At 52.0% G+C, this 19,308-nt stretch overlaps 1 protein-coding gene across 4 annotated transcripts in view; it reads left to right on the forward strand.

The window, feature by feature from the left end:
• Positions 1 to 19,308, forward strand: part of TFEB (transcription factor EB) — a 59,808-nt gene that overhangs the window by 7,911 nt on the left and 32,589 nt on the right. Inside the window, exon 2 of one of the 4 annotated variants that reach the window (XM_011943871.1) lies at positions 1,494 to 1,612. The exons of the other annotated variants lie outside the window; for them this stretch is intronic. The gene's annotated coding sequence lies outside the window, so the exon portion shown is untranslated. The remainder of the gene's footprint in view (positions 1 to 1,493; positions 1,613 to 19,308) is intronic. 4 annotated transcript variants of the gene reach the window in all.

A 19,308-nucleotide genomic window follows, 5' to 3' on the forward strand; every position in this document is an offset into this window, starting at 1 on the left:
CGGGGCTTGTCTGCGCGAACCCTGCTGGGCCCAGGCCCCAGCCCTCCGTTCTCCGCCAGCCCCTGGCCGCTACGCCTTCCCCCGAAACCCCTCTTAGCTCCAGCCGTCGTTCTCTCGTCTGTCTGTTCTGGGGACGGTTCAGCGCGGAGCTTCTGCAACTCAACTTGAGCGCAGTTTTTGGCTTAGCGTTCGCTGGGGAAGTGCAGGTTAATTACTGCCCAGCTCCCATCCCCTGCCCTCCCCCCATCCCGAGTGAGGGGCTGCTTCATCCCTCAGTGAAAGGATGCAGGCCCCTAGCGACACCTCTAGGGTGTGGTGGCCTCAGGCCCCTGCACCCGCCCTGGCCGAGATTCCATTGGCCCAGACATGGCACTGTTGGGCAGCTGGACATGAGGTGGGAGGCTGGTCTCTGGTTTCCTCCTGGGTGGCCAGATGCAGATGCGCTCGGTTAGAATGCAGTTCTTGGTGCCACGACTGGGAGACAGTCCTCAGGCCCTCCCCTCAAGGAGCGCACTGTCCAGGGAGGGACAGCCAGCAGTAGTTCCTGGCCTGCCAGAAGAGGCAGAGGAAGGGGAAGGGTCAGCTGCCTTGAGGTCCCTGCCTGCTAACCTGATGGTATGCTTTCACCATGCCGGTGTCCCCAGCCCCAGGACCATGGGCAACTCGCCTGGCTCCCTTCTTTCCGTCTGCCTCCTGGCTGCGAGGCCTGGAGAGCTGGGAGCCAGAGGGTGTAAATGAAGGGCAGGGCTGTTTGGGTGACGACATGCTCTGCTTCTCCCCGAGGGAAGCCAATGGTGCTTACCATTTACAAGGCCTGTTACAACTGCAGGGTTATTTTGTCAACTCAGCTCTGAGAGGCGGAGCCAAATGGGGACCCAGGTATCTTGGTCCTGGGTGCCCTGGAAGGAGTTCAGGGGCCAGGACAGGGGACACCCTAGGTGGGCACCGAATCCAGGGAGAGCCAGCTGGGCTTTTGCGGGCTAATGGCCTGGTGACTCACAGTCAGAGGTGGGTAGGGAGTGGGCCAGGGCAGGCAGGAGCCCTTCCAGGGTCCCACGTGTAACAGCCTGTTTCTGGAAAGCTCAGAAGTAGGTGGAAGGGGACTCCCACCCCTCAAGCCTAGCTGCCCTTTGAGGGTCTAGCTTTTGGCCCTGAGCCCTCCTGGGGCCCTGTTTATGACTGTAATTGCATCATTAGCCAGAGTTGATGGAGTTACTTAGCACCTGCCCCCACAGGGAGTGGCCCAGCCACCCCCTGGGTTCTCTCTCTTCCTTTTCAAAGTCAACTTGGTTTCTGCAGGCAACAGGGGTTTCCCCAACCACAGCTGTCATGAAAACCAGGTTGGGCCTTTGTCCTGGGGATGGAGGTCAGTCAGCACTTGGGGCCCGGCTTGGGGCTGCCCTGGAGATGACCATGAAAATTGGGTTGGCCTCCTCTGATCAGTGGGAGGGAGTTCATGGTTCCCAGAGCTGCCAGAAATGTCCGTATCCCAGGACGCAGTGAACATATGTACATGTGCAGTGTGGATCCTCATCTGAGAGGAGGGAGATGAAAACACACCCGCCTCACAGGCTGTTGTGAGGACTCAGGGTGCGGCAGTGTCTGGTACATGGTGAGTACATGATGTTGTTTTCTGGGTTGGTGTGGGGTTTGTGTACTGGTTGTGAGTTTATGTGTGTGGTTAAAGTGTCTAGGAATGTGGGTATAGATGAATTGTGAATGTGTGCCTGTAAGAGTGTAACAATAAAACAAGATTATATTAATAGAATATTCATCTCTTCTTTTATGCTAGACTAGAACAATATTATAATAAGATTTATGACACAATAGTTGCCAACATTTATTGTGTGTTTACTCTTTACAGTGAGGTGGGAATTACTGTTTGCATTATACTTACTCAGAGAAGTTAAGCAAGTCACTTAAAATCACACAGCCTGGAAGTGACAGCATTGGAATTTTAACCTAGGTCTATTTGACTCCAAAGTCTGTGTTCTCAGTCCCTAAAGAAGACCACTTCTTCAAGGGGTTTCCCAGGAGTTCTCTCTTAAAAGGTGGGGTGTGGTGGTCTAGAGACCATCTTTCCTCTATCCAGGGTTTCCTGCTCGAAGCAGATCTTTGGGAGGTCTGGGTGGGAGGATCGCTGGAGCTCAGGAGTTTGAGACCAGCCTGGGCAACATAGCGAGACCTGGACTCAATTGAAAAAAGAATATGTGTGAGGAAAAAAAAAGAAAAAAAGCAGGGTAGGAACTTGCGGAGGCCCTGTCTGAGCACCATACCTGTTTCCTGGCCTTTCTTCTGAGCTTCCAGCATGGGTGACCAAAGGACCCCCGGCTGGAACCTGTCTTGACTGGCCAGGGAAGGAGACGGGTTCAGGCAAGATTTCCAGACACCCAGGAAGGGAGGAGGCATCCTTACTGATGGCCTCCTAGGTGCCCAGCTTTGTGCCATGCACTCCATGTCCATTAACGTACAGTGCAGCCCTCAGCAGGCCCTTGTTTAATCAGATGTGCAGAAGAGGCTGTGGGGATCACTGGGTGAGAATGGGACGGCAGTGAAAGTCATAAGAGCACTGGACCAGGAATCAAGAGCCCCCACTCTGCCTCTCACCGACTGTGTGGCTGGGCAGGTCTCTGCTCTGTTCAGCCTCAGTTTCCATATCTGTTAATCTGGATCATCTGTGGGATTCCCTCCAAAGTGAACCTTCTACAAATCTTTCCCAAAGGCACTGGGGAGGAAGAGACAGGAAGAGAAAGGAAGGGGTGATGGGGGTGGGTTGTTAGGGGTGTTTGGGAGATGCTGCAGTCCGCAGAATTGAGCTTTAGCTAAAGACTGGTCCTGGGGAAGCAAACAGGAAGTTTTTCTTGGGACAGCCATAGCCACTATATGTTGAGCACTGGGCCAGTGTCACCTGACTGGGGGTTGCTGAGAGCATGGGCTCTGGGGCCAAAGAGACAGGAAGAGAAAGGAAGGGGTGATGGGGGTGGGTTGTTAGGGGTGTTTGGGAGATGTTGCAGTCCGCAGAATTGAGCTTTAGCTAAAGACTGGTCCTGGGGAAGCAAACAGGAAGTTTTTCTTGGGACAGCCATAGCCACTATATGTTGAGCACTGGGCCAGTGTCACCTGACTGGGGGTTGCTGAGAGCATGGGCTCTGGGGCCAGGCTGTATGGCTTGCACAGCTCTGCCACTTAACACAGTGTGAGCCTCGGCAAGCTGCTTAACCCCACTGTGCCTCAGTTTCCACACCTAAAAAGTGAAGGTTCTTGCCGCACCCACCTACTAGTGCTGTAGTGAGGGCTGAGTATGCTGATGTTGATGCACATGTGGTACTTAGAATAGCATCTAATGAACTCTTATGACTCAGTGAGTTATTTATTTCTCATTCTTACGTGAGGAAATAGAGGCCTGGATAGCTCTAGGGAAGGAATAAAGACCTGTGGGCTGCAAACAGGCCTCCTCATGTGTCTAACGTCCTCTGATGTAATGCTTTACATGGGGCTTCCCACAGCTCTCTGTCCCACCACACCAGCCTGCTCTCTTCATTGTACAAGACGGTGCAGGGGGCTTGGCAATGCCTGAAGCGTCTCTACCACCCCTGCCCTGCCTCTTGGGTTTCCCTGGGTAGTGTCTGGTCTGGCCACTGACCACACACTCCTAGCTGTGGCTGTCCCCTGCTCTCCTACCATCTGTCCCTCCTCCACGTTGCACCAGGGATACAGATCCCCTTGGCTGTGATGTCACTGAGGGCAGAGATAAAATTGCAGTGATAGAGTAGGATCTGGGACTTTTCATGCCCACAGGAAATGCTTTGCTGTGAAGTGGGAAAGCCTTGGGTGAGAGCCAAGAGGAGCAGAGGCAACAGGCAGGGTCATCACCAGCTCTCCTTCCTGGCTCTTAAGTGTGGGCTTGAGGAGAAATGAGGTCTTTTGTCCAGCTTTCTTATGGAAATAGCCACCTGGCCCCATAAGATCCAGCACCTGCTTGCTGGCCACGCAGGCCACCTGGTTGGCTCTTAGGCATACAGCGGTGGTCCTAGAGTAAGATGTGGTGCCATAGGGATTAATCCAGGAATTCCACCAGACTCTCCATCCAGAAACCCATGGCTTATATTCCCTCCTCTTAGCCCTTCCTTGCTCCTTCCTTATAAGCAAATCTTTTCCTCCATCAGGGCACACCTTTCAAAGAGACCGGGGCACTGTTTTATCTTATCTTACTGCAGCCTGGCTGGATATTATGATCACCTGCAGAGCTCTTAGACCACACCATTGCATCTGAATCTCTTGGGGAGGGGCCTAGGCATCATTCTTTAATTTTTTTTTTTTTTCTGGGATGATTCCGACGCCCTTGCTCTAGGGGAGTGGTTCTCAAATTTGGGCATCCTGAGAACTCCCTGGAGGAATTGTTTAAACATAGATGCTGAGCCCCTCCCGGTGTTTCTGCAAATTCCATGCAGTCTAGGATTTGAATTTCTGACAAGTCCTCTGGTGATGCTAATGCTGCTGGTCCCCAGAGCACATCTGGAAAACCAGTGCTTTGGGCCCTGCCGCTTTACAGCTACCCAGGTGAGCGTCGCCCTTCTCCTGGGTTATGTGTCTCTGACTTCGGGACTGGTAGGCCTGTCCCCTTTTGAAGGCAGGTCCCCAGGGGCACGGACCACTTCTGAGACAATTTGGTATCCCCTCTACAGTCAGTCCTTCCCCTTTCTCCACATGTCCCCACCTCCCATGAAACTGTCCACTGTTGGGCCTTGCAGCTCTTGGTCGCACTGTCTGGGACAAGCGCTTGGAACTATGCACTAGTTGATGAAGGCAGGATGAGGCGGACAAACAAGGATGGCGCTAGCCGAGGGGCCTCAGAACATGCGTCAGGGTCTGAAGCTGCTGTGAAGGTGCTTGGATCTAAAGTAGCATTGTTGCAATAATTGGGGAGGTGTTCAGAGAGGACCCTCACTTTGTTGAAGGGAGGCTCTTAAAATACTTCCCACTGTTTCACTTTCCCACCTCGTGGAGGGCAAGTATTTGATTCCAGCTTGAATCATAGTTCTTGTTGACAATAAAAATGATAAAGACACACACAGAAAGAAGCTATTCCCTTCTCCTTTCCTCCCGCAGACCAGAGATGTAGGGAGGGTAGGGGGAAGGCCCCTGCTGGAGGTAGTAGAGTCTCTGTCATCTTCCAGGAGATCCTGGGCCGTGAGAGAGCAGATGGTTGGGAGAGCCTGGGGGCTGGCCCCTGCAAGGAGGGAGGGTGGAGTTGTCTTTGGAAACTGGAGGGAGTTGGGGTGAAGCCTGGTAGGAGGTGAAGAGAGGTGGCAGGTCCCACAGCCCTGCGGCAGGGGAAGTGAGGTGGGGCCAGAAGTGGGGGTGAGATTGGCGTCTGAGCCAGCCAGCCCTCTGGTGACTGGGAAGAGGGGTTTGGTGTGTTTTGGTCCATGCTGTACCCCTAGCACCTAGAAGAGAGCCTCGTATATAGTGGCTGCTCAATAAATCTTTGTGGAATGGATGAGAGAATGAGATTGAGCCCCCATCGTGTGCCCAGAAACGTGGACACACAAAAAATGCTCTGTCTACCGTCTCTACCCCGCAGGCGCTTCACCAGCTGACACCCAGGGGCCTCGCCCACAGGTCCACAAGGTGCTGAGCCCTCTGCCTCTGCCTTGTCTTCCTCCCCGCACAGTGATCCAGGCCCAGCTTCCTTCTGGTGTGGGGCTCACAGTCTGTTCCTCCCCACAGAGAGTCTGCCAGCACCTCCCCCAACCCCCCTCCCCGAGTTCTACCAGTGGGTCTGTGGGGTGGGGCTCCGGTTTGTTTTCTCCTGTTTGCCAAGGGAAGTCACAGCCTGTCCTTTGCCTTGTTTATAATTGCGTTGAGGACAGCACCTGCCGCGGCCCCCCACAGTCCCTGAGGGGTGCAGAGTGGCCAGGAGGTGACACACTATACTGTCCACCCCCTGCTGTCTCTTGTCCCCTCCTGGCTGTAGCCAGGTGCACTTTCTGCTGCCCTGCCAGGACGGCGCTGGCTGGCCTTGCTTTGGGGCTAATTGGAGCCGTAGAGCTGGGGGCCTTAGAGGGCAGCTGGCGCTGCCCCCATGTTGTCGAGAGGAGGGGCCCGAGGCCCAGGGATTCAGCAGCACAAGGCCTTCAGTGTCAACAGGCATGTACTGAGCACATCAGAGGTACCTGGCACTGGGCTGGCCAAGCAGGGTGGGTGGGAACAAGATCACAGCTTCTCCCGAAAAGCGCCGATGGCCTAGCCAGGGAATCTTAGTAACCAGAGGGCACAGGGGGCAGAATGCGAGAAGCTAGTGTAGACTAACGTACTAAACAACATAAGCGTGGTGATACCTGCCCTTTGCCCTGAAGAGCATTCTCCTTGGGCCTCTTGCTGGCACAGAGACCTTGACTCAGCGTGGTTTAGGCCCTCAGCCCTTTCCACCCTCTGGGCCCTGGGAAGGGCAACTCTACTGCTCCTGGGCCCTCTCACCTGGGGGTCACCTCTGCAGGTTCCGTTCTGGACAAGTCCCTCCTTCCAGGAGGACTAGAGGCTGCTGGAACCTTTGAACGGAGGCTCTGAGCCACCCACCTGCCACTTGGAAGCCCTGGGGCCATGGGGAGAGGTGGTGCTGGATCAGGGCCGACAACTCAGGCCTCTTTGGACCTGCCCGTGACTGAGCCTCCATGCTTGGGCCTGGAACCTAGGGGCAGTGCCTCTGTTCCCCCCAATTCCAGAACCTTCTTTTTTGTTTGTTTGGAGACAGGATCTCACTGTGTTGCCCAGGCTGGAGTGCAGTGGCACAATCATGGCTCACTATAGCCTCAACCTTCTGGGCTCAAGTGATCCTCTTACCTTAGCTTCCCAAGTAGCTGGGACCATAGGCACATGCCACCACACCTGGCTAATTTAAAAAATTTTTTGTAGAGATGGGGTCTCACCATGTTGCCCAGGCTGGTCTCAAACTCCTGGGCTCAAGTGATCCACCCAGCTCAGCCTCCCAAAGTGCTAAGATTACAGGCGTGAGCCACCTCACCTGACCACAAGCCTTTTTCCCCCACTCCACCCTCCGCCACCCTCTGAGCCTCCATCTAGTTCCACAGCATTTGCAGCCTTGGACTATCTCTCTCCTGCTCTTTGTCTCCCTTTCTCTCCTTCATCTTTATTTCCTTCTCTGCCGCCTTCCTTCTTTTGATGTGTTCAAAGGATGACTGAGGCCCGCCCCACCAGTACCTTTCTCACAGTGAGCCTCCAAGTCCTGCTGTCAGGGGTCCAGCGGAATGGTGTAGGGGGAGGTGGCTGCGAAGGTGCCCAGCCTGAGGCAACCCCCTACCTATGGCCAGGAAGGGGTGTGTGGTGACTGGGACATCCAGGGCGGGGTGGCAGGTGAAAGAGGCTAGGGTAGCTGGCTCCTGTGGGTTGAGGGGCAGCCAGCAGCCTGAGCCAGCTGGGGGAAGGAACCCTCCCTAGACAGCCCAAGTATTATCACTACTTCAGACCTGTGCCTAACTATAGGTTGTCATCCACTTCTTTGGATCTAATTATAGTGTTTTGCAAAACTAGGTATGGGAAGAAAATACTATATCTATTTATTTGCATCTCACCCTTTTCTTTCTTTTAAAATTGTGAAATATAGCATAGTTGCTTAAAAAAGCATAAACATACACATATAATATAGTAAATAATTATAAAAGTGAACCCCTGGCCGGGCGCGGTGGTTCACACCTGTGATCCCAACACTTTGGGAGGCTGACGTGGGCCGATCACGAGGTCAGGGCTTTCAGACTAGCCTGGCCAACATGGTGAAACCCCGTCTCTACTAAAAATACAAAAATTAGCCAGGTGTGGTGGCATGAGCTTGTCATTCCAGCTACTTGGGAGGCTGAGGCAGGATACTCACTTGAACCCGGGAGGCGTAGGTTGCAGTGAGCCAAGATCGTATCACTGCACTCCAGCCTGGGCGACAGAGCAAGACTCTATCTAAAAAAAAAAAAAAAAAAGTGAACCCCTAGGCAACCATCACCCAAGTGAATAAACAACAGAATGTAGCTTGTACACCAAAATCAACTCATGTGCCCTCTACCCCCAGAGGTAACCACTATCCTGACTGTATGATAATCAGCTCCTTGCTTCTTTTCTCATGTAACCACCTATGCCTGCATCCCTACGTCAAGTTTAGTTTTGCCTGACTCTGAATTTAATACAGATGGAATGGCACTAGACATCTTCTTTTACATTATGCTTTTCCCACCCAACAGTGTATTTGTGAGAGTCACTTATGTTGTGTGTAGCCATAGTGTGTTAATTTTCTTTCTTTTCTTTTTATTAGTAATTTATTTATTATTATTATTTTTTGAGATGGAGTCTCACTGTGTTGCCCAGGCTGGAGTGCAGTGGAACGATATTGGCTCACTGCAACCTCCACCTCCCCGGCTCAAGCAATTCTCCTGCCTCAGCCTCCCAAGTAGCTGGGATTACAGGTGCCCGCCAACATGCCCAGCTAATTTTTGTATTTTTAGTAGAGTTGGGGTTCTACCATGTTGGCCAGGCTGGTCTTAAACTCCTGATCTCAGGTCATCCATCCACCTCGGCCTCCCAAAGTGCTGGGATTGCAGGCGTGAGCCACCGGGCCTGGCCTTTAATGTATATTTCAACTTTAGTAAATATTTTGTTAAGTGACTGTACTTGCTAAGTGGCCCATAGAGTTCCTGTTGCTCCTTAGCCTTACCAACACTTGGTCTTGTTAGATAGTTTAATTTCTGCCATGATGGTGAGTGTGTAACATGTCTCATTGTGGTGTATTGCATTTTCATTCTCATTTTTTTTTTTTTTTTTTAAGACAGAGTCTTGCTCTGTTGCCCGGGCTGGAGTGCAGTGGTGCGATCTCGGCTCACTACAAGCTCCGCCTCCCAAGTTCATACCATTCTCCTGCCTCAGTCTCCCGAGTAGCTGGGACTACAGGTGCCCGCCACCACGCCCAGCTAATTTTTTTGTATTTTTAGTAGAGATGGGGTTTCACCGTGTTAGCCAGGATGGTCTCAATCTCCTGACCTAGTGATCCACCCGCCTCAGCCTCTCAAAGTGCTGGATTACAGGCGTGGGCCACTGCGCTCGGCCTTCATTCTCATTTTTAAAATATACAATTTTTGGGTATGTTTGCTGACATCTATAATATATTCATGCATCAGGGTATATATGAGCAATTTGTAAGGAAAGAAGCATGTATTGAGAGTGCTCAAAAGTTTTTACTGATCGGAATATATGAGCAAAACAGTTGAAAGATCAGGGTAATATTGAATGCCAGGAAGGGGGTTGGCGTGTAGCTTGGGACTTGGAAGGTGATACTGGTCTTGTGGGGAGACCCCCTAAGTGGCAGTGCCTGTTGGGGCTAAGAAGCCTCTTCCCAGAGGGTACTGAACCCACAGAGTACCCACCACCCTTCAGGCCTTCTCGCCTAGCACATCTGGCAGAGGAGAGGGGGAGACTCTCAGGCTAGAGCCCTCAGCAGGTGTACCCTTCAATTTGGAATTGGCAGGTGCCCATCTTTTAAGTGCTTCTAGGGCAGTAGTTCTCTACTAGGGGTGATTTTGTCCCCCCAGGGGACATTTGCCAATGTCTGATGATATTGGCCAGGGATACCGCTAAACATCTTAAAATGCACAGGACAGCCCCTGTAACTAATTACTTGGCCCTGAGTATCTGGTGTTGAGGTTGAGAAACTCTGATCTAGGAAAAGAGCCAGGAAGCAGATTTGCCATACACTTGCTGCATGGCCTCAAGGAAGTCACTTAAGTGATTTGAGCCTCAGCCTCCTTGGAATGTGAAAAATGGGTAGCAAGGGTTGCTGCCCCTCCCCCTCATGGGGCTCTTGTCAGGATGGGGGAGATGGTGAATGTACAGGTGTTTTGGGAGGCGTCCCTGCAAAGGGGCCTTGTGGCTGTTGTGTTCCAGTAGAGCCAGGACTTTGCAGCGCTGGACCTTCTTCCTTGATTGTGTTCCCTGTCCACCAAGCTGGAGGCATCAGGTGACAGCTGTGAGCCTCAGTCCTGGTTCGTGCTGCTGCAGGGGCTGTGGAGTGCTTCCCCCACAGTCCCTGTGGGCCCCAGCCTTTTGATGAGGGCTGCAGAAATGAGGGGTTCTCTGGGAGCCTTGGGGCCCAGGACAAAAGCATTTCCAACTTTGTCCTTAGCTGGATGGGAGTCCAAGGTTGTGGGGGTGATAAGAGGTATTTATCATGTTCCTTATCTGAGGCCCCATTGCAGGTCTCAGGCAGCAAAGAGTGGGAGCCAGAGGTCCTCCTTGGGGGCTGTGCACACCCAGGCCTGGCTCCTACTCATCCTTTGTGTCCTTGCAGAATTTGCCAGCCCAGGGAGGCCCAGGGTTGGGCCAGAGTCTGGGTCAGTCCTCCCTGGGCCTCTCTGGCCTCCCTGTTCTGGTCTTCCCGCACATTGCTGGCATTTCCTACCTTCTCCAGGAGCCACGGCCTGCCTCATCTCCTCTCTGCTGTCCCCTTCCTTCCTGAAACCTGCACTCACGAAAGGGCCCAGTAAACTCATCCACCCTGAGATGCAGATGACCAGATAGCTTAACTTTTCTTAACAAAGGGTATTTGCTTATCAAAGATGGGAATCCCTTGGCCACCAGAAAGAAGCACTAAGTGAAATCTCTGCCCAATCTCTTTGGCAGGCTGTTAGAAAAGTGCTGGGGGGCTGAGGAACCACTGAACTCGCATGTGTAGCAAGAACAGTTTCTGCACAAGTGAAAAGTGTGTGGTGGTCTGGATCCTCCCGGAGCTGCCCAGGGCTCTGCTTGGTCTCAGGCTCCGTGTCAAGATGGGCTGTAGTTTGGCCTCGACTTGGGTGTCTGGAGGCCCCAGGAAGGCCCAGAGCCAAGGCTGAAAGTGTGTGGCCAGTCAAGAAGATGGTGAGCTGTGGGACTTCTGGCTAGAAGGACACATGTCTCTAGGAAGCGGGGCTGGGGTTAGGGTTAGGCCTACCCTGGACCTGTTGGGATTGGGACTCGGGCAAAATTCTTGCTGCTCTGTGTCTCTCCATCTTGGTGCCTAGGGCCCTCTGAGGCCAGGCTGGGGTCGGGGCGGCCATGAGAGGAGCTCTGTGGGCGCGTGGAGCCGGTCGGGTGAGATTGGAGCAGTCTGTGTTGGGTAGGCTGCGGTGTGTGAGAGGCCGTCGGGGCGCAGTTCCCTCTGTGCTGTGAGTAATCCTCGGCCACATATGCAGCTCCCAGGGGATTGTGCAACTTCCTCTGGGGTGAGGTGCAGGGGGCTGGGTGAGAAACAGCAGTGGTGGGGGAAATGAGGAAACTGGGCCCGGCCTTGGGGCTGGGGAGCGGCCCTGGGCTCTGGCCCCTGGAGGAGCTGAGCATTCCAGGGGCCTCCTTCCAGGGTGCTGCCCTCTTGAAGGTATGAAAGCACATGCGTGCATGTGTGTGAGCATGTGTGCATGTATGTGTGTGTGCATGTGTGTGAGCCTGTGTGCATGTGAGTGTATGCATGTGTGTGAGCATATGTGTGTGTGTGCATGTGTGTGTGCCTGTGTGCATGTGTGAGAGCATATGTGTGAGTGTGTGCATGTGTGTGAGCCTGTATGCATGTATGTGTGTGTGCATGCATGTGTGTGAGCCTGTGTGCATGTGTGTGATTGTGTGTGCATGTGTGTGGTGTCTTTGGGGAGGTGGGTGGGTAGGGATGAGGCCCCTCAGGCTGCACTGGCATTGAGATGTCTTTGGGGAGGGGTGGGGGTCTCTGAGCACGGCCAAGGCTGAAGTAGGGGAAAGAATGGGGAGGCAGGTGGCCAAGCTTGGGAGTGCGGGATGGACAGCATGGGAAATCAGGAGTCAGCCAGAGTTGTGCCTCGGTTTCCTCATCTCTCCAGGCTTGTTTCGAGGGTCTAGTGAGAAGGTCATGGGCAGGATGTGCTTAGCATGTCACCGGCCAGGCCACAGTGAATACCCATTTACGTTAGGGGCTAGGGCATATGCTCTACATCCACCTGCTTGAATCCTGGTCCTGCCGTTTTGCAGTTTCGTGATGCTGGCAAGTTACTTACCCTCCTGTGCTTCCTCATCTGTAAAATGGAGATGACAGTTATAGTGCCCAGCTTGTGAGTTCTGAAGAGTAAAAGACTTTACTCACGTGAAGTGCTCAGAATAGAGCCTGCCACCCACTAAGCGCCTGCACAGGTTAACATTTCACCAGGACATAGCATGTTTGTGTGCAGATGGCAAAAAGCTGCCCAGGGCTCCTGACGATCATTTTTGATGGTGGAAGTTTGAGCTGGAACTGAGAATGACAGTAAGAGCTCATGTTTGCCTGGCCTTATTCCATGTCAGGTACTGTGCCCAGTGCTTCACCTGTGCCAGACCCTTCACCCTCACAGTCACCCCATGAGGGGGAGGCTGCCATCATTCCCATTTTGCAGATGGGGACATGGAGGCACAGGGGCTAGAGTGACTTGCTCCAGGGCAGTGACATCAGTGAGGGAGAATGGCAGAATGGTCCACTCAGCCCACAGGTGGGCCCCTCACCCACATCCCTGCCCCTTTTCTGGGTTCCAATAGAAGTATGGGGGAGGAGGAGGATGGAGGGTCTGCTGGGAGGGGTATGAGGGCTGGCCTTGCAGCCTCTGGGCTCTGGCCAGGGAGCCCTCTCTTTCCTCTGTGCCACCTCCAATTAAGTAATCAAAGTAACCCACAGCTATAAAGAGTTAAATTAATATAGGGAATGGAGCCAGATGCAGTGGCTCACACCTGTAATCCCAACACTTTGGGAGGCCGAGGTGGCTGGATCCTCTGAGGTCAGGAGTTCTAGACCAGCCTGGCTAACACGGTGAAACCCCATCTCTACTAAAATACAAAAAAATTAGCTGGGTGTGGTGGCGCACGCCTGTAATCCCAGCTTCTTGGGAGGCTGAGGTGGGAGAACTGCTTGAACCCAGGAGGCAGAGGTTGCAATGAGCCTAGATTACACCACTGCATTCCAACCTGGGCGATGGAGGGAGACTCTGCCTCCAATAATAATAATAATAATAATAATAATAATAATAATAATAATAATATAGGGAATGGCTTATTAGTAGTTGGAGTTGGAAGAGACTTCCTGGGAGAGTGAGCTCCCTGCCAGTGTGTAGTCTTGAGAGAGCGGTTGAAGTCCACTCCTTTTTGGGCATGAGGGTGCGGTGGTTCTGAATATTGCTTCAGATTCACACAGGCCTGATTTTCAGCTCTGAGTCAGTTACTGTGTGGCCTCGGGCCTCAGTTTTGCCACATTTAAAATGGGGGTGATAGCAGTTCCTATCTCCTAGGGTGATGGTGAGGATGAAATGAGACATCATAGTAACATGCTTAGCACAGGTCTGGCCTGGAGTAAGTGTCTGATCGATGGATGCCATTATTAGGCACCTGTTGTAGAGAGGGCCACACGCCAGGCAGGGAGTTGGGCTGCACAGATATTTTTGGAGGGAGGTTTTTTGAATTGTGGATCAGGGCCACTAACTGGACCCTAATTCAGCCATGAAATCAGTATTAGTGGGTCTCCATGAATATATTTTTTTTAATGAAAAAGAAGAGACTAGAAAATATTCACGTGTATTGCTCAGTATCAGTAAGCATTGTTGTGTAGAACACGTTTCGTGTGTGTGTGTGTATGTGTGCCTAGTGTCAAATAAAGTATATTTTTCTGTGAGTCATGGTCCAAAACTTTGGTGCCACTGCATTGGAGATTCTGTCCCTCCTGTGCCATGTTTATGGAGCACCTACTGAGTATAAGACGCAGCAGCAGTACTATGGCCAGGGTGCCTCAGCAAACCTCATGGTCTGACTGGAGAATCAGGGCCCAGTTCTTAGCAAGGTGGCTACCAAGCCTGTGGGTCAGCAGAGGAAGGAGCCGAGTGGTAAGAGAGGGATTCCTGGGCGGTGACCCTGTGTCAGGTGGGGACGATGAGAGGAGGTGGGGTGAATGGTTGGTGTCAGGTGGGGACGATGAGAGGAGGTGGGGGTAAATGGTTGGTGTCAGGTGGGGACGATGAGAGGAGGTGGGGTGAATGGTTGGCCTGGGTCCTGGGGGCTGGGGGTTGGAGAGCTACCTGGAAAGGTAGGAGGCTGCCGTCAGTGGAAGCCTGCAGGGCCAGGCCTGGCAGGAGCTGCTCTCTGGAGCAGGGGGTTGGGTGGAGGTTGTCTGGGGGCTCAGGATTATTCAAGAGCATTACATTTATTGTGCACTTTATATCTATGATCATTACATTGTAATATATGATGGAATAATTATATATGGGTGAGGGATGTGCCAGTCTCCCTGGCTGGGGTGGGGTGGGGTAGAGAAGGACTTGGCCTTACTGATGCCCCCTTCCCCAGCTTGCAGGATCTATAGTCACTATGGATGAGACCCATGTGGGCCTGGCCTGCAACCTGGCTCTCAGCTTGAGCCCTGTCCAGAAGCCAGAAGACTTCCCACTATTTAGATCCCTGCCCTGGCAAGTGCTTGGCCTAGTCAGGGCCTCAGTTTCTCCATCTGTAAAGGAGGCACACTGTCCCCTGAGCAGCCAGCCTCCTGGGTGGTGATGCCCATCTTGTGGATGAACCAGCTGCAGGAAGTATGGAGAGCTCTGGGTGGGTTTTGATTGTTGTCTTTAAGGCTAGGAGAATTGAGGAAAGTCATGAGGACATCAGCTGCCTGTCTGGAGAGCCCCTGGCCTCCCTACCCTGTGACCTAGGGCAGTGGGAGGAGAAGCCTGTGACCCATGGCAGGCTGGGGATATCCCCAGCTTTGAATGCAGGCAGCCCAGTAGGGGCCTCAGAGGATGAGACTGAGCTCTGGCCTAATCTGGGAACCCCCAACCTCTAAAGCTCCACTCATCCTTGAGTACCCTAGGAGTCCCAGCTTGAGGGACTCTGGTGGCAGGTGGAGAGGCAGTAACCCAGGACTGACTGGCAGGGGCCAGTTTCCAGGAGGCTGTGGGTGGCTTCCAACCCACTGAGCACAGAGCCCAGAGGCTCAGGCATGAGCTCCCACAGTAGAATGTGGTGTTTAATGACAGGTCACATATATTGGCACTCCTGTGTGCCAGCGCTGTGCTAAGCACTTTTATATATTTGCAAACTTTATACAATAATCAAATGCAGGTCTTTTTATTATCCCGTTTTACAGATGAGAAACTGAGGCCCAGAGAGGTTAAATCTCTCTCCCAAGGTTACCTAGCTAGTAAGTGAGAGAGCTGGCCTGAGGGCCTGAGTTCTGGATTCAGGATACCAGAGTTCAAATCTAGGTAGTGCTGCTTTCTAGCTGTGGGTCCTCAAACAGTGACTGAAACTCTCTGACCATTGGTTTCTTCCTCTGTGCCTTCCTCAAAGGGTTGTTGTGAGAGCTGTGTGAGGTAATGACTGAGAGGTATGTAGTACACAATAAGGGCTGAATAAATGGGACCTGCTTCATGACCTCTCCTGCATGCCATTAACTGCTCTGTGACCCTGGGCCGGGTGTCTGGCCTTCTAGGTCTCAGTCTCCTCAGTTGTGTGACGCAGGGTACTGACCCCTTCCTTGATCCTCTCAATAGCGTTGTTGAGGATGTTGGGTGGGTCCTGAAGGAGACCTTCAGTGAAATAGAAGTGCTAGACCAGCGGTCCCCAGCCTTTTTGGCACCAGGGACTGGTTTCATGGAAGACAGTTTTTCCATGGATGGACAACAGGGGAGGGTTTCAGGATGATTCGAGAGCATTATGTTTATTGTGCACTTTATTTCTATTATTATTACATTGTAATATATGATGAAATAATTATACAACTCACCATAATGTAAAATCAGTGGGAGCCCTGAACTTGTTTTCCTGCCACTAGACGGTCCCATCTGGGGGTGACGGGAGACAGTGACAGGTCATCAGGCCTTAGATTCTCCTAAGGAGCATGCAACCTAGATCCCTCATATGCACAGTGCACAACAGGGTTTGCACTGCTATGAGAATCCAGTGCCACCGCTGATCTGACAGGAGGTGGAGCTCAAGTGGTAATGTGAGTGACAGGGAATGGCTGCAAATACAGATGAAACTTCACTCACCTGCCTGCCTGCCCGCCACTCACCTCCTGCTGTGTGGTCTGGTTCCTAACAGGCCGTGGATTAGTATGGGTCTGTGGCCTGGAGACTGGGGACCCCTGTGCTCCAGAGCTCTTAGGAATTCTTTAGGGTTTGCAGCTAACCGCAGGTCCCGATGGATTGTGTTTGGGCCTGCTTCAGGCTTTCATGTTTCCTGTTGGCCCCTGCAGGCATTTCAGTTGGTGGCTCCACATCTATTCCAGGGTTTCCCAAGATGTTTTCTGTGGAAAGGTTTAGAGGTCAAGCAGGCACAGGAGATTGTAAGTCAAAGGGAAAAAGAAAGAAAAATAGGGGTTGGGGGAAGGGGGAGATGCTAGTCAGTGGGTACAAAACCTCAGTTAAACAGGGCGAATAAGTTGTTTTCCTTGAGATGTATTATGCGGCATGGTGAATATAGTAAGTAATAATGTATTGTGTATTTCAAAATCATTTAAGAGTTAATTTTAAATGTTCTTGGCTGGGTGTGGTGGCTCATGCTTATAATACCAACACTTTGGGAGACCGAGGCAGGAGACTTGCTTGAGCCCAGGAGTTTGAGACCGACCTGGGCAACATGATGAAACCCGTTTCTACAAACAAAAAAATACAAAAATTAGCCAGGTGTGATGATGCATGCTTGTAGTTCCAGCTATGGGAGAGGCTGAGGTGGGAGTTGAACCTGGGAGGTTGAAGCTGCAGTGAGCTGTGATCATGCCATTGCACTCTAGCCTGGGTGACATAGCGAGACCCTATCTCCAAAAAAACCACACACACACACAAACAAAAAACCCAAAACAAAAATTCAAATGTTCTTACCACCCAAAATGACAAGAATTTGAGGTGATGTATATGTTAATTAACTTGATTTAATTATTCCAAATGGTGCACATAAATCATAGCATCACCTTGTACTCCATAAATACATGCAACTACACAAAACCCCAAATGGGTTTCTTTGCTGTAGGACTTGTCAGAACCTTTGATATGCTAATTTTTGTTGTACATCTCCAATATGTGGTCATGGTATACTCTAGGGTATCTCAAAGGCCTGGTGTGTAAAGCCCCATTTTCCAGATAGAGAAACTAAGACCTGGAATGAAACTTAGGAAGGGATTTTCCCAGGTTATGCAGTTACCTGTAACAGAGTTAGGGCCAGACTCCTTGCTCCTGACTCCGTGGCCAGTGCTCTGCCCAGGACACCTCTTCCTCTTCCTCCTTCCTTTGTCCTCAGAGAAGTGTTGTGTGTGCTGCTGCTTCTTTCCTGAGGGCTCCTTACCTTTTTCTGGCCCCCTCCCGCTGGCTTCCAGCATTAGAAGGTGTCTGTTTCCTTCTGGGCATTGCTATGAGATGGAGCTATGCCTAGTTGATGGCTGCTGGGAGATCCTTCTCAGACTAATAGATGGCAATAAGGCTTCATCCCAGCTGCAGGGCCCCTAGCAAGTTAATTCCATTTCCTGAGCCTCATTCTCCTCAATTATATAATGAAGCTCATTGTCTTGTCTGTCTTCTGGAGTTTTTGAGAAGTTCAGCTCTGACATGAACGTGCTCTGTAATTTTCAGTTCATATGCAGATATGGGATCCATGAGTCTGACAGTTTTTATAATTTCTGGAGGCAAAGAGGACATGGGAAAAGGAAGCCCTGGCTGTGGGAGCTAGCATGGTTGGGCCCTAAAGTTCTGATCCCTTCCCCTGGCCACAGTTGGTGTCTGCCCTTCAGTGTACTGCTGCTCCTCTCTGCTCTCAGTTCCCCTGAGCATGTCTGAAGTGGGCCAGTCTAGCTGACTCGAGGGACCCCTGTCCCAGGTGAGATGTGAAATGAAGCACGAATTTCAAGCTGGGGGCCTGTTTTCCTAGCTTCCTGCTGGGACTTGGTGTTAGAGTGGGGAAACAACTCAAGTGACATGGCGCCTCAGTACAGCTGTACCTGGAGCAGGGAGGCCCCACCAGCTTCTGCTCAGTCCTTTGATGCCCCCGCCCTTCATGGGGGGTGACCGGTCACCTGGTTTGTGATGTAGGGTGCATGTGGGCATGCCAGTGCCTCCATCAACACAGCAGTTAGGGTCGAAATGCTCCAGGTCCTCTGCTGGCTGTGGGGGACTCCGAGTGACGGGCCAGGGGGTAGGCCAGGCCGGGTTGGGAGGTGGGAGGAGGTGGTGGCTCCCTGGCAGACAGTGTCCTCTCCTGAAGGGCTGTTTGCCCAAGTTATTCTTAGCACAGACTCATTATGGAGTCTATTTTTAGCCCTGTTTCTAAGTGTTGCCAACATCTGGTGCAGCCAGCACTGAAGGGGGTGGGGGTGGCAGGGGTTACTCCTTTGGACATTTCTGGGGACTGGAGCCTCTGGCAGGAGAGTAAGGACAGAGTCTTCTACTTCCTGCACCTGCCACAGCTTGAAGCTGGGCATGCAGTAGGTGTCCTATTCATGCTTCTGCGTTGATTGCTCTCCCAGCATCTCATCCTTCCAGCTCTAGCTCCTGTGAGTGGGTGGGAGAGGGGGTGGAGCTACCACAGCTGGAAAGGATGAGCTGAAGGTGCTCCTCAGATAGGCTTTCCACATCCACCCCTCAGGGGTCCAGTTGGCCTCTGACCCCTGCAGAGAGGCCTCACAGGAGGGAGGCAAGCCCCAAACTAGGGTGCTTGTGACAGCTACCACTGAAGGAGGAGCCAGCAGACATTATCGGGAGGGGGTGTAGCACTGGGGTGAGACTGCCTGGGATTGAATCCTAACTTGGCTATTTCCTAGCTGTGTAAACTTGGGCAACTCATCAACCTCTGTATGCCTCAGTTTCCTCCTCTGTGAGATGGAGATGGGAGCGTAGTGTTGTGGGTTTAAGTAAGATAATACTGTATGAACTGCCTAAGTGGAAAGTGCTGTATAATAGAGAGGTGGTGGTATTAGTAGCAGTGGTAGTGCTATATTACTGAGAAGCTCTGTATGTGACGTCCTGTTGGGGTGAGTTGGGTAGGAGACTTAGTGCTTTTCTTTGATGAGATGAGGCTTGCAGTGGGGCTCAGAGGAAGTGGTTATAGCCAGGCATCATGACGGTGATGTCTGCAAGAGCTGTGTGTTGGGTTGGAATGTGGGCTTTGCCACTCACAGGTTGGGTGACCTTGGATGAATCACTTAATCTTTCTGAACGCCTATTTCTTTATGTACAAGAAAGAGATGATAATACCTGGGCCATAGGCATGATGTACGTGGAGCATTTTGCCCTGTACTGGGAGCATGGGAGGACCTGA

Source organism: Colobus angolensis, unplaced genomic scaffold (assembly GCF_000951035.1).
Source record: "Colobus angolensis palliatus isolate OR3802 unplaced genomic scaffold, Cang.pa_1.0 Scaffold105, whole genome shotgun sequence".
NCBI lineage: Eukaryota > Metazoa > Chordata > Mammalia > Primates > Cercopithecidae > Colobus > Colobus angolensis.